Source organism: Tamandua tetradactyla, chromosome 20 (genome assembly GCF_023851605.1).
Source record: "Tamandua tetradactyla isolate mTamTet1 chromosome 20, mTamTet1.pri, whole genome shotgun sequence".
Classification (NCBI taxonomy): domain Eukaryota; kingdom Metazoa; phylum Chordata; class Mammalia; order Pilosa; family Myrmecophagidae; genus Tamandua; species Tamandua tetradactyla.
The window spans coordinates 12,296,149-12,309,562 of record NC_135346.1 but is presented as its reverse complement, the minus strand read 5'-3'; the positions used below and the strand labels follow the sequence as shown (position 1 = coordinate 12,309,562).

General features: G+C 50.7%; 1 protein-coding gene across 1 annotated transcript in view; it reads left to right on the top strand.

The window, feature by feature from the left end:
* Positions 1–13,414, top strand: part of FSTL4 (follistatin like 4) — a 397,058-nt gene that overhangs the window by 212,237 nt on the left and 171,407 nt on the right. The window lies entirely within an intron of this gene.

Here is a 13,414-nt window from a genome sequence, read left to right as displayed (position 1 = left end):
GCCAGCGTATGCTGCACACCTCCTATGAGCCAGGAACTGTTCTGGGCACTGAGACACGGCAGACAAGATCACCACCCTTGCAGAGTACAGCATCTTTTGGGAGAGACTGATAGAAAACAAGAGATAAAGTATGTTTGATGGTGGTAAGTGCCATGCAGAAGGATAAGCAGGGAAGAGAGTTAGTGAAAGCTTCTACTATGACAAGTGAGATTGAGCAGAGAGCTGAAGGAAGTTGGGAGGTTAGGGAATGAGGCATTTGAATATCTGGGGGTAAAAAACATTCCAGGCAGAAGGAAAAGCAAGTGCAAAGACCTTGAGGTGAGAGTTTGTCTGGTGTGTTTGGTGATCAACAAGGAGGCCAGAGTTGCTGGAGCAGAATGAGCGAGGGGAGAGGAGTCAGAGAGGAAGTCAGAGGGATGTGGGGGCGAGTCACCCATGCAGGGCCTGGTTGGCCACTGGGAGGCCATGCTTTTAGCCACTGTGCATCAGTGCCCTTCTCGTTCTTCTACCAGACCCGCAAAGGGGTGCTCTTGAGGAAAACTCCCTCTTCACGCCACTCCCCACTGCCGCCACCATGAAGAGGCTTGTGCAGGGCTGGAAGGGACAATCTGCCCAGGCACCTGGGACCAAGCATCTCTAGGTTCATTCTTTATCAGAGGCAAACCTGCAGGACCCACGGGATTTCCCGCGAGAGCCCCAAGCTGACCGAGGTGCTGTCAGAACTTCTGCTCTGACCAGAGTCTCCATCTATTCTCAGCCGTTATCAGCTTGCCCATCTTCCTCCTGTATGGGGAGTCCTTGAGAGTGGGGACATGTGATTAGCTTTCTGTTTCTAGCTCACTGGAGATGCTTCATTCGTTTTTTAGAAGAATGCACAGATTAATTATTGCATGTTGGATTGGATATATGCAATCCCTTAGAGGTCTCCGAGTGAGAGAATGGGGAACTCTGCTTAGGGGCTCTCCATGTAATACAGATCAGAGTCCCCAGCAAAGGAGATGATGGATTCAGAAGAAAGACGCTACTGAAAGGTGCCGGGTTTTCTGTGGTGGGAGGGTCAGCGAGGGTGTGGGGGACAGAGGGAAGGAGGCAGAAGGGGACAAGTGATGGCAGAGCCTTCTGCTCTCCAGGTTTCCTTCCAGGAGGCCGCTCGAGAAAGGCCACGTGTGGGGAGATGAGGTGCCCTTGGCTCAGGCTGCCTAGAACGATGGCAGGGGAGCCCACACCCAACCGTCGGAAGGTTCCAGGTGATCACCAGGAATCAAATATTTAACTACTGGACTAGAAGAAGTTGATCTGGGACTTCTTTAACATCTTCCCCTATTGCTCCTTCAGTTACGATTAAGGCACTAATTGTGTGACAACCACTAAATGATACCACATATTGAATCTCCGTGCTCAAGCAGTTTATCTAATTATCTGTATGGCAAGCTCAGCAGCTGTCAAACCAGCCACAACGCAAGCATGTTGATTCTGTGTGTCTGCCTGAAAGTGTTTTGTGCTTACTAGCCAGCTCAAGGAAAGGACATCCCTGTGCTTGTGTGAATGTGGAATCCTTTGGGGGCACGCTGGTTGCCTGGTGGCATCGGGAGTGGAAGGCCTGGCAGCTGGAAGGAGCAGGGAGGCTGGAGTTGAGCAGAGAGGCCCGGGGGTCAGTGTGTTCTCAGTTCCCAACGCCTCCTTCTCTTTGCCCAGCCTCTCTGCTGCTTTTCGGGACAAGCAGGCAGTGGACCAGTTTTGACCACCCTTTTTCTTCAAACAAACGAGAGCACTTAGCTTAGGTCACATGAAGTGAAATGCATCGGGGGAGTTGGGGGCCCCCAGGCAGTGACCCAGGCAGAGACGGAGTGAGTGCAGCCCTCCACCAGCACAGTGTCCTGCCTGGGGAAATAGCCCCCCGCCCCCAGCAGGCTCTCAGTGCCCGCAGGAACAGCGAGGCAGGGCTGTGGATTTGCATGCTCAGCCAGGAGAACAAAGGACAGAGCTGCAACAAGCCGAGGCCCAGCTGTCTCGGGTGGCTGCCACCGCGCCTCTCACTGCGTGGGAACTTGTGCCGAGTCCCGCAGCGGGTGCCACAGGAGATCTGAGGGCAGCGCATGGGCTGTTCTCATGGCTGATGGGGGAAGACGGAACTTCACAAGGGCTCATGAGTTTGGGCATTTCCTCCTTGCAAGTCCTGTGCAGGACACACGGGCAGCCCTCTACTTTCCTTCTTGGTGCTCACTTCTGCTTTGATGCAGTTTGATCGCTCATTGATGAAGGTAATCAGAGTGGAAACTCCCTTCAGAAAGATCCTCCAGTGAATGTAGTAAAATGGCCTGGCTTACAGGTCCTTAAAATAGCCGAATGCAATGAACTCCACCCACTTATTATAAGCCTGGAGGTCTGATGGGCGCATTTCTCTGTGTAGCCGGAAGGAAGGGCCCATCCGGTGGCCTGGCAGACATCTCTGTTTACCTGTCTTCCTTAGGGAACTTTCGTTTCTTCTTCCCCCGCTTGGCCCCCATCATGCAGCTGAGGTATGGCCCTCAGGCCTGGACCCCAGGCGTCCAGCAGTCCCCCCGCAGCACCCCCCACAGTGCCTCTGCTGTCCCCCCATAGCACCTGCTGTGCCCCACTGGGCTGACTTCCAAACCCCCCCCGACCCCTGTTCTCTCTTTCTCATCCAGCCATTCACCTTTCCTTTGAAATAAAATAAATCCAAGGCTTTGGAATAAGGATTTGCACAAACTTTCCCTCTCCCCTCAGTAGAGTTTGCACTGCTTGCTGGATCGGCATAGCTTGGGCCCTCAGAGCTGGGATTTTAATTCTCTCCCCATCCAAGCCCTTTGCGGCCTACATGATAATCCTGGGAACCCTAGATTAGAGGCACCAGACGGTTCCATGGAGCTCGACAGCAGATTCTTTCCTGATATAAGTGACCCTCGGAAAGGAGAAGAGGCCTCTGCACAGTTGCAGAAGGGGAGGGCTCCAGGCAAAGATGATGATTCGAGGGGGTTCCCGGGTGCAGGTGGTGCCAGCAAGGACCAGGAACAGCCGTCCCGGTTACCTACCCTGGAAGTGAGTGCATTTGTTCTCCGTTCCGCTCATGGACAGACCTCCAGATTTTCAGGGTGTCTGTCAGCGGCGCAGCCACTGGTGCGTGACACAGGGATGTTAAACCCTCCTCGGTGCTGATAGTTTCTGCAGTGACCATGGATTTTGCCATAATTCCACAGTCCTGACAATCTCATCAGGGCTAGGCTGAGGGTAGGACGGAGACGAAGCCTGAGCAGACCCGTGTGACGAGAAGAGAAGAGAAGTTACCTTCTGACACACAGACGGCGGAGAGCGTCCCACGGTGTGGGCAGGGAGCACGTTTTTGGAAAAAATTAGTGCAGGAAACAGAAGCACATTTTAGCCAGTAGCCATGATCTGCTCTCAAGTCAAGAAAACGTGAACTCTGAAATGAGATGAAAAATGGTATTATAAATTGGCTAAGCCACAATCTAAACTAAAATGGAAGCTGGAGAATATAAAAAGGAATATAAGGAATCTGAGATACAGCAGCTGAAGTACCTTCGGCATTTCCAGGAACAAAGGGCCGGATGAACAAGGCAGAAATTGAACAATTGTTCTCCAACATGGAGAACAAACTTGAAAACCTCTCCCAAAATAAATAAGGAAAGAGGTTTCAAAAAAGATAAAACAACATAGTGAGAAAGAAGCTAATAAATAGATTGGACAGAGAAGGGTGATTTAGCGTGTTGTGGCTGGTCGGCTTAAAGACCCCAGAACAGATCAAATGGACCCAATAATCAAAGAGAGATTTGAAGAGAAATGCCCAAGTTAAAAGTTCATGAAATAAATCAAGATAAAATACAAACTGCTGAAATTTCAGGGTTTCAAAAATGTTCTTTAAATGGTGGAAGTGTCCAGGCAGAGAGAAAAAAACCTCATTTCCTATGAAGGAAAAGCAAAACAACACACAACAAAAATCTCTGTCCTTAGACTGTTCTGCAACATTAAGAAGTAAGAAGGCAATGAGGACCATCTCCAGAGTCTTTAGGTGATAAGGTTGTGACCCAAGAATTCTGTACTCATCGCATAGCCATCCACATGTGGAAATCATAGAAAGCAATCTCTAATGGGCAGGGGCTTAGATAACACAGCACCACGCACAGCTGGAAAACAAAGCAAAACACACACTGAACAATGAACCCCAACAATCCATAGACAAATCAGAGAATTTGAGAAGGAAGAGTTTGTGGTACTCAGGGAGCATAGGAAGCCCTTAAATGAGAAGTTGTCTAAATAATTGTTTTAAATATAGTTACCAGAAATTGCTATGAGTAAATAATGAGCTCAAGTACAATTAATTTCTATGACTTACTTGTGGGAATTTCAACAGACCTGCCTAATTCTGGCCTAAGTAAAAGCAGGCATCAGCCCACCTAGGCAATTTTCCTTTAGCTCCATCCTTACCACCCTGCAGTAATAACCCAACACAGGCCCCAAACAAGTGTTGCCACAGGTTGTTCCCAGCCACGCGTGGGTGGGTGTACGTCCCGTCTTTGCTGATGTGTCCCAAGACCCCGGGTGAGGCCCCCGCATGACTGGTGCCGGGTACGCAGAGGCTGGGCTCCCTGCCTTCATCGTGGTGTAACAGGTGCCCCCCAGGAAGCCCACTTGGGCAGAGACTTAAGTAGAAGAAAACTCCTCTTTTAACGACAGCACCCGGACTCATGGCCACACGTCCGTGTGCCAGTGATGTGGCCAGAGGCAGGTGGGAAGGCCTGAACTTTTTATTCCAGTTTTCCAATCAATAAATAATGAATGCATGAGGGCTGACCGCTGTTGCCAAAAAAGTCAAAGACGGACAAAGGCTCTGGCTTTTGGGAGATGAGGTTAGACCCCGAGCCAGCCGGCGGCCACCGTGGGTGAAGCCACATGCAGTAGAAGAGAGTGGACCTGACGTGGTGGAGGCTCCTTGCTGTCGCCAGGCTTTATCAGCCTCACCTGGAATCCTTACCCCACCTGATGCTTTACCGAGGGGCAGAGAGAGGCCAAATAACTTGCCCAGAGACGCTGAGCTGGTGACACGGTGGCCTGAGGGCTAGGACCTGCTTGCCCCCTGCGGCGCTGTGTTTCAGTAGCTGCTCCAGCAGTGGGGGGGGGGGGGGGCTGCCTGGAGGAGGAGGACTTGGCCTGGGCCTGGAGGAGAAGGCGGTATGTGGCTGCCCAGCAGCCGGGCACGTGGCAGAGGCCGGGGCAAGCACTTGCCGCCACGTTGCTGAGTGCTCTGACTCCAGTTCTCCCCTCTTCTTCGGACTCAGCATTGTCACATCCCAGACAGCAGAGGCCGGAAAACCATCGCTCTCCTCAGGGTCGAATTGGATGAGAATAGTCCGTGGGCCTCAGTCGCTGGCATACCCAGTTACCTTAGGGAAATAACGCGTATTTGCGGTCGGCCCACCGTTCAGCCCGAGGGGCGGTCTCCATGTGGCTGTGCCCGCGTGGGGAGTGCGGTGCAGAGAGAAAACCCTCCATACCAAGCCAAGGCCTGGTGGGCTCTCCTCACCCGCCCACCCCACCCCCTGGTCTCCCACCCCTCCCACCCCCACGGGAATCACTCCAAGGGCAGGAGCCCCGGGCTTCCCTTGGGAACAGCTCCGCAGGGATTCAGTGGACTGTGACCATAATCATCCAAATTTGCAGCAAATGATTACAATTTGGCATTTCTTTTTACCCTTTTGCCAGACCAGAGAGTGGATGGAAATGGAGGGCAGGGTAAGAACTAACTTAAAAAGCCCACGTCACATGCCAAGGCCAAGGCTGGGTAATTCGCACACCTCGTCCCGTTTCAGTCCTACAGCAGCCCTTCCGCATGAGGAATTCTTTTATCCCTATTTGACAGGTGAGGAAACTGAGCCTTAGAGAGGCTTGGTGGCTTGTCCAAGTCCGCCTGGTTCGAGGGGCAGAGCTGAGATTCGAATTCACGCCTATCTGGCTTTTTAATTTTCAAAGCTAAGTGTTGTCTCTGCTTCTGCTATGCCTATGTATGATGATTTTCATAATGAAAAAAAAAAAGAAGCCTTGGAAATCATCAGATTTTCAAAGCACTCAATGGTTGTCATTCACCAAGTGGGCACGTGGTGCCTGCCTTCACACTTCTGTTCTGGACGGAACTTTCTGCATAGTTAGCTTTAGGTGCTGTGTCCTTGGCTGTTCTTAAGGCAACAGAGGAGTGATGGTGTTTCTTAGAAACCTTTGCTCCTTTGTTGTCTTAACCCCCTTCCCTATGCCTCACCTTCATATATGTAAGATTTTTTTAAGCCACTATGTTTTCTTTTTACTGAAGTAGGTTTACAGAAAAATTATGTATAAAATAGAGGATTCCCATATACCACCCTATTATTAACACATTTGTTTCAATTCATGACGGAACATTTTTATAATTCTGTATTTATAAAATACAGTTCCTCATTTACAATAGGGTTCATTGTGTTGTGCCTTTTCTTTTTTTAATTTGTATTCTAGTAACTTATTTACAATCTAACATTTCCCTTTTTAACTACATTCAAATACATAATTCAGCACTGTTAATTTCGTTCACAACATTGTGCTACCATTGTCACCATCCGTTGCTAAAATTCTTCAAATGCAATGATTTTCTTCAAGTAAAAAAGAGAAAGAGAGCCAGTCTGGAAAAGAGAAGCAGCAGGGAGGAGCAAACTGCGGGCCAGGCCTGCTGCCAGCACACTCAGCCTCTGGGTCCCAAGGCAACCAGAAGCCAGCAGAGCCGCCCAAGAAGGCAGCCTGGAGGAGGGGTTCAGGGTGGGTGTGATCAGGGAGAGGGCTTCTCTGGGCAGCATCTCACAGACACCAATAAACAGCACCAAGGTGTGCTCTGAGCTTCATCCTGCCTGTCTGTTCACATCCCTGGAGCAGGCCACATAGCAGTTCCTTGTCTTCAACATTACGTGGACTGCGTGGCACTCTCGTCGTTAGGATTTGATTTCGAAAATAAACTGTGACTCTTCTATCTAGGTCATTTCATGATTTGGCAGGTTCCACCAATTCAGCATTTCTTTTGTTCGGCAAACACTCCTGAGCACCTACTGGGTGCCAGGCCTAGTTTAGGACTGGGACTCCGTGAGGAGTATGATGTGGCCCCTGGCCTTGGGGACACACATTTTAGACCACAGTGGTTTGGGGAAGATCCAGGTGGGCCTCCTGGAAGAGGTGCCATCTGGGCCAAGGATTAAATGATGCACAGAGATGGGTCAGTCCAAGGAGAGGGGAAAGGGCCTTTGAGGCCAAGGCTTATGGCATGAAGGGTCAGAGGGAGCCACAAGCCAGTTGCTGTTTCCACAGATATGAAGTTCAGGACAGGCAGGGAGCCGTGACAGCTGAGGCTGGGGGTGGCTTTGACCAAACCTGGCCCAGGCCTCAGGTGTCAGGTTGTGGAGTGTGGCTTTCATCCCATAGCAGAGTGGAGGCCCGACTCACATTTAGAACAGTCACCCTGTGTCTCCCTGGAGAGTGGCTTGGGGCAGAGCCAGCCTGGAGGCCGGGGGCCCCGCACGGAGGTGCATAGGGCTTCAGCAGAGAGCTGTGCACACCTGACATGCGGGCAGAGACACACTGGAGATCTGGTCAAGAAAAATGGGCAGGGGGGGGCAAGCGACAGGGCAACTTCCAGGCTTCAGGCCTGGACAGACACCGGGCCCTTTCTCACTGAGCTGGGGACACTGTGACATGAACTGTGAGTGGTGGGAAGCTTTGTGCTTCCCCCGGGTTGGCATGTGGGCGTCTGAGACCCACTGTGGGGCTTCTGGGTGACGGGTCGGTCTAAAGAGTCTGCCCCTCTAGACTTCGGCCATTCTGGACTGAAGAGGCTTCCAGACGCTTTAGGGGGCAAAGTCAGCCCCACCTCGCACCCCTCCCTGCCCCCCGATTGTTCTGCCTCCCTCAGACTCAAGCCAGCACGGTGTAGGGGAGAGAAGGACAGACAGGGGCCGCATGTCCGTCTGGGCCAGGCGCCTTTGTTCAGGCCACAGCGGCACCCGCTGAGAGCAGGTGCCGGCCAGGAAAAGGCTCCCTGCTCAGGTGTCCCGCTCGAGGCTCAGCCCGCGTCCCCGGGGCTGTGGGTGGAGTGCTGAGCTGTCGGGGTCACGGCACCTAATACCCCGGAGCTGCACCCCACGCCAGCACCCAGGGGTGCCACTGGAGGGTGGGGGGACCCCAAAGTCCTCAAACCCCCCCCAGACTTACACCAGCTTTCTGCCAATGGTTGTTTCCCTATAAAGTTCTCTTTTCTTCCATGAGCATAATAGTTTAAACAATAACTGTTTGAAAATATATTTTAAAAACTCAAACGCTGTAAGATGCAACCTTGAGAGGATAAAAATCAAAGGGGAAGGAAGGCGTCAGATTTCCCAGGACCCAAGACATGGAGGGGAGCGGATGGCAGAGCACAAAGGCTCCAGATCAGGTCCTGGCATGCCTCCTTTCTGAGGCCACGCGTGTCTGGGATCCACGTCCTAGCATGGGCAGGCGGCCGAGTTCAAAGAAACAGGAATCAGAGTATTTAATCAGAAGTGCTGGTGGCTGGGCCGCGTCAGGGAGGAAAGGGGGCACTGGTTACTCCTGGAAATCTGTGGCGAAGGCTGGGAATCCGCGGTGAAAGCTGCCACGGGAGACCCGCCGCCTGGCCACGCAGCGGCGAATTAGCAGAGCACATGTTTGTGTGGTCCCCGCGGCGCGGTGGGTCGTCTTGTCTTTGCCCCAGGGACCCATCAGTCAGGCAGGCAGGTACATGACTTAAGTTGATTGGAGAAAATCTCCTTCAGGGCATGTGGGCCCTGGCTTGTCATTCAAGGAGACTGGTTGTACTTTTTTGACAAGTATCATTTGCGTGACCCGGGAAAGAGCACATCCTCCAGGTGGGGTCCCAGCGCCACCACACGAAAGCTCCATGGTTGGGGGGTTTTTCTGGTCCAAGAAATCTTGGAGCCAAAAGGGTTAGCCCGGGAGCCTGGGCGCCCAGGAGGCGTAAGCACTGCAGGGGCGGGACCGCCGGGCTAGTCTGGTTCCGGAGGGGGTGCGGGGCGTGGGCCGTGGGGGACACCTGCAGGTGCCCCAGAAAGAGCTGTGCTTGGAGACTTTTGAGGCTCAGGGCAGAGTGAAGTCAGGATGGGCTGGGCAGGTCGGAGGAGCGGAGCAGGTCACACGGCGGACACGTTCATTTCCCTGCGGGCCTCGGGGCTGGTCCGGCTGAAGCGGGGGGCCAAGCTACAAGTGGGGGAGCCGACTGGATGCCCACCAGGTGGCTACCGTCCACCCCTCTTTCTCTCTCCTCTCCCACTGCTCCCTGCCTCCTGCCTCTCCCCCCTCCCGAACCTGCTCCTCAAATGTCTTCTTACCTCCCCGGTTCCACTTCCCGTCTCCACTCCCTCCCCAAGAACTCTGATTTCACTGTGCCCACACATATCCAAAGCAAGTGGCTGAAAAATAAATAAACGTTTTTCTCAGTTAAAAGGGAGTATTTACTGTGTGGGACAAGCTACTAGTTTTGGTTTTAATGACAGCCAGTTTCACTAGCAGCATTTAGGCACAGACCGAAATAGTCCATCGTCCCTGCTCCCCCAGACACGGGGACCTGGGGAGAAGCAGGGGGAAGGGGCCGCTTCGTTCCGCCTGCTCACAGTGGCGCGAGTGTTGTGGCCTCCACATGAGCTGGTGAGTTTGTCTTTTGTTGGAGGAATCACTCTGTCCAATTTTTCAAACAGTCCCAAATCCAGATTATAAACAAATGACTAACGCGACAAACAAGTGAGTCATTTCCCAGGGTTCTCGCCTCCGGTATAGAGCTGGAGGAGGAGGAGGTGAGGGGAATTAACAGTCATCACAGGGCAGGTAGGTGGAAAAGATGAAGAAAGCTGAGCTGGCCGAGGTGTGTTAGGTTATGCTGTGGTAACAGCTGCAGCATCTCGCAGGCTGAACCCAGTGCAAGTTTGTTTTTCACTCACATTAAACATCCAGCGTGGGCCAGCAGAGGCTCACATCACCACGGCCACACGACCAACTCAACACGGGCTCCCACAGTCATGGCACATGGTGAGTGACTAACGCTCTGGCTTCTAGAGTCTGCAACTGACACATGTTCACTCGTACACACATGTCATCAGCCAAAGCACCGGCTGCGACACACCTCAAGGGAGCCAGAAAGGACAGAGCTCCTGCTTGCTTGGGTGCTTTGGGTTCAGTTCTACAGCACCCCGCCAGGGTGCTTAATCAGAAGTGGTCACTTGGGACCTGAGCGTTAAAAGGAATGCTTAAAACCCAGGCCAGGAACACAGCTGCCTCTGCACGTGTGATGAGCCAGTTCAGAGGGACAGGCCCTGGAGTTAGAGAAACGTGGTCTAGAATCCCAGCTTTCCCACGTCCAAGCTGTGTGACCTTGAGCCTGTTACTTAACCTTTCTGGGCATCGGTTTTCTAATCCACAGAATTGGGTTGATAACTGTGCCCACCTCACCTGGAAGAAGAGCTGTGGCAAGAAGGAGTGATTAGGAACAAGGAGTAAGGTTGTGGGCAGGACTGCCTCTGTTGGTATCTGTGAGCACAAGCCTGGGACGTGCTGTTTTCTGGGGTTTCCACTCACACTTGTGTTAAAGTCACGTGAGACCACATACATGGATGGGTACATACACCGCCATCACAACACTTTCACGTATTTGGGGGTAAATTTGGAAAAGCAATCAGTCAAGCTCTCTGCCATGCCCAGGTCCCTCTCTAGTGCTAAGGACAATCCGTAGGGAGCCGTAAGTTCTGAAAACATCAGGGTTAATGGGTTTACGCTTAAAACTTGTCTGTCTGTATGTTTCAGAAGAAAATAATCCCCTTACAAATAACCTTACCTCCTGGTTATTACATCTACATTTACCATTTTCCCCCAGCTGGCATCCTAAATAACCCAAACAGGAATGAAGAAGCCACAAAAAGAAGCTGCTTTTTTAGGTTATATATCAGAGCATTTTGAAATGTATAGTGTAACAAAAGCAATTCAGTCAGTCATACACAAATTGCTTCCTAATGATCAATTTTCAGATCCCTGAAACCTCCTGGTGTTTTCTTAAGAGTATCCACAAAATTAATATTCTATATTCAAGACTGAAAGACTGCACATTGTTTTCCAGCGTGTCTGCACCCAGCCCGGAGCTGAGCCTGGTTTAACCAGCTCGCACGTACAGAGGCCTGAATTTTCCTCCCTCCCTTGGCCCGAGAGGAATTAGTTAATCAGGAGATCATAGCTAACGTCCCTCCTCACTGAACCGTAGCGCCCAGCTCTGCCTTGTACATGACCGATCCCCTGGCCTGGCACAGAGCCTGGCCCAGAGTGTCCACACACCAGGGATGCAGTAGACGCTTGCGGGAAGGCAGACGGCAGGCAAAGTGACAGAAGCAGCTCCCGGTTTGCGCCTAAGTCAGTGGAGCAGAAAACAGTTGATAAATGCTGAGCCGAGAAGGAACTGAGAAAGCCTGGGTGAACAGGCCTCGGCCGTGTTCACATTTCCAGTACCTACAGCGGAGGGTACGTAAATCTGAGTCCCCCTCCCCTGCGCGTTCATAGGAACGGATGTGCTGAGCCCACGGTTACCGCCACATGCTCACCTTTCCTCCAAGGTCCTAGCTCACCAGCGTCAGGTGTGCCCCTGGGCACTGCTCACCTGCTGGGTGCAGCCATGGGGTTGGAAAGGAAGCAAGCGACTTATTGGAAAAGTGGATTTTCTCATTCATTTCTTTACTTTTTATTGTAAAATATAGCATATATACAAAGCAAAGAAAGAGAAAAGCAATAATTTTCGAAGCACACTTCAACACGTAATTGTAGAACACATCCCAGGGCTTGTCTTGGGTGTCCCTTCCGCTATTTCAGATTTTTCCTTCTAAATTCTCCAAAGCACTAGAGGCTACAAGGAATATTAATACAGTAATTTGGCAGCCATTCTAGTTTGTTAAATCCCATTTTCTCTGTTATACCTCCTCCTTCTCCTCTGATCCTTCTCCCAGTCTATAGGGATCTTTGGGCAGTGCCCGTTCTGGCTTTCTCATGTTGAGAAGGGGTGTCGGCACTAAAAGATGGGGGGTGTGATTAATTGGTAATCTTGGAGAAGCTGGTCCCTCTGGGTTTCAGGATTTATCTGGCCTAGGAACCCTCTGGGAATTATGGGTTTCAGACAGGCAAACTAGCGCATGAAACTTTTCTCATTCATTTGTGAGTAGGAAGCATGACATGGACAAAAGGGGATACAAAATGTACAGGCATGGTTAAAAGAGTGACCCCTAAGAGAACAGACGTGTCTTGGGAATTTAGGCTTTGGGCAGACCCCTCCCGCAGGAACTTCTGCCCGGAGATAACCTTTATCCTTTCTGGCTTGTGTGACAATCCTGCTGGCTTTTCTTTATGGTTATCTCACCTAAACCTGATTTACTTCCTCCCATTTTTGAACTTGATGTAAATGGAAGGGTGCCATAGACGGCATTTTGTGGCTTGCTTTTTTCACTCAACAACGTGTTGGGGACTCATTGAGTGCAGCTGTCACTGGTTTGGTTTTGTCGCTGACTGTCCCTTTATATGAGGAGACCACAGCTTATCCATGTACTGCTGGCAGCATATTGTGTAGTCCCCATTTGGGGATATTACCAGCGATGCCCCTGAAGTCACTTCTGTGCGTGTCTTCTGGTACGCTTATGCATGTGGACTGACCCGAGGGCCGTCTGTAGGCACGTGGGCTTCATTGCCTCGTCAGATACTGCCATACTGCTTTCCAAAACTGTTGACCAGTTTCTGCTGAGAAACAGCAGTGACGAGAGCGCCCACACTTGACATCCTCACCAGCACGTGTGACTGTTCAACATTTCAAATTTCTCCTCGTCTGATGGATATGGAATGGTAACCTCATTGTGATTTTAACTGAAACGCTCCTGATTACAAATGAGACTGAGCATGGTTTCATTTGTTTATTGATCATTTAGAGTTCCTCTTCTGTTAAGTGACTGCCACGTCTTTTGCACATTTTTCTATTCGGTTGTCTTTTTTGCATTGATTTGTAGAAGTTCTTTATTTACTCTGGATAATTGTTCTTTATTCATAATTTGTTATAAACATATTGTTCTACTGGTGACTTGGTTTTGTCGCTCTATTTTTGTTTCCTTTTGAGAAGGAAGTTATTCATTTTAATGTAGTTGAATCTATCAATATTTTCCCCTAATGATTAGTGGTCTTTGTACCTTTTTAAATAAATCCTTCCCTGTCTCCAAGTTCCTATTTTATCCTACTTTACAGTATTGCTTTCACTTTTAAGGATTTTTTAACAGCTTTATTGAAATATAAATCACATACTCTGCAATTCACCCATGTAAAGTGT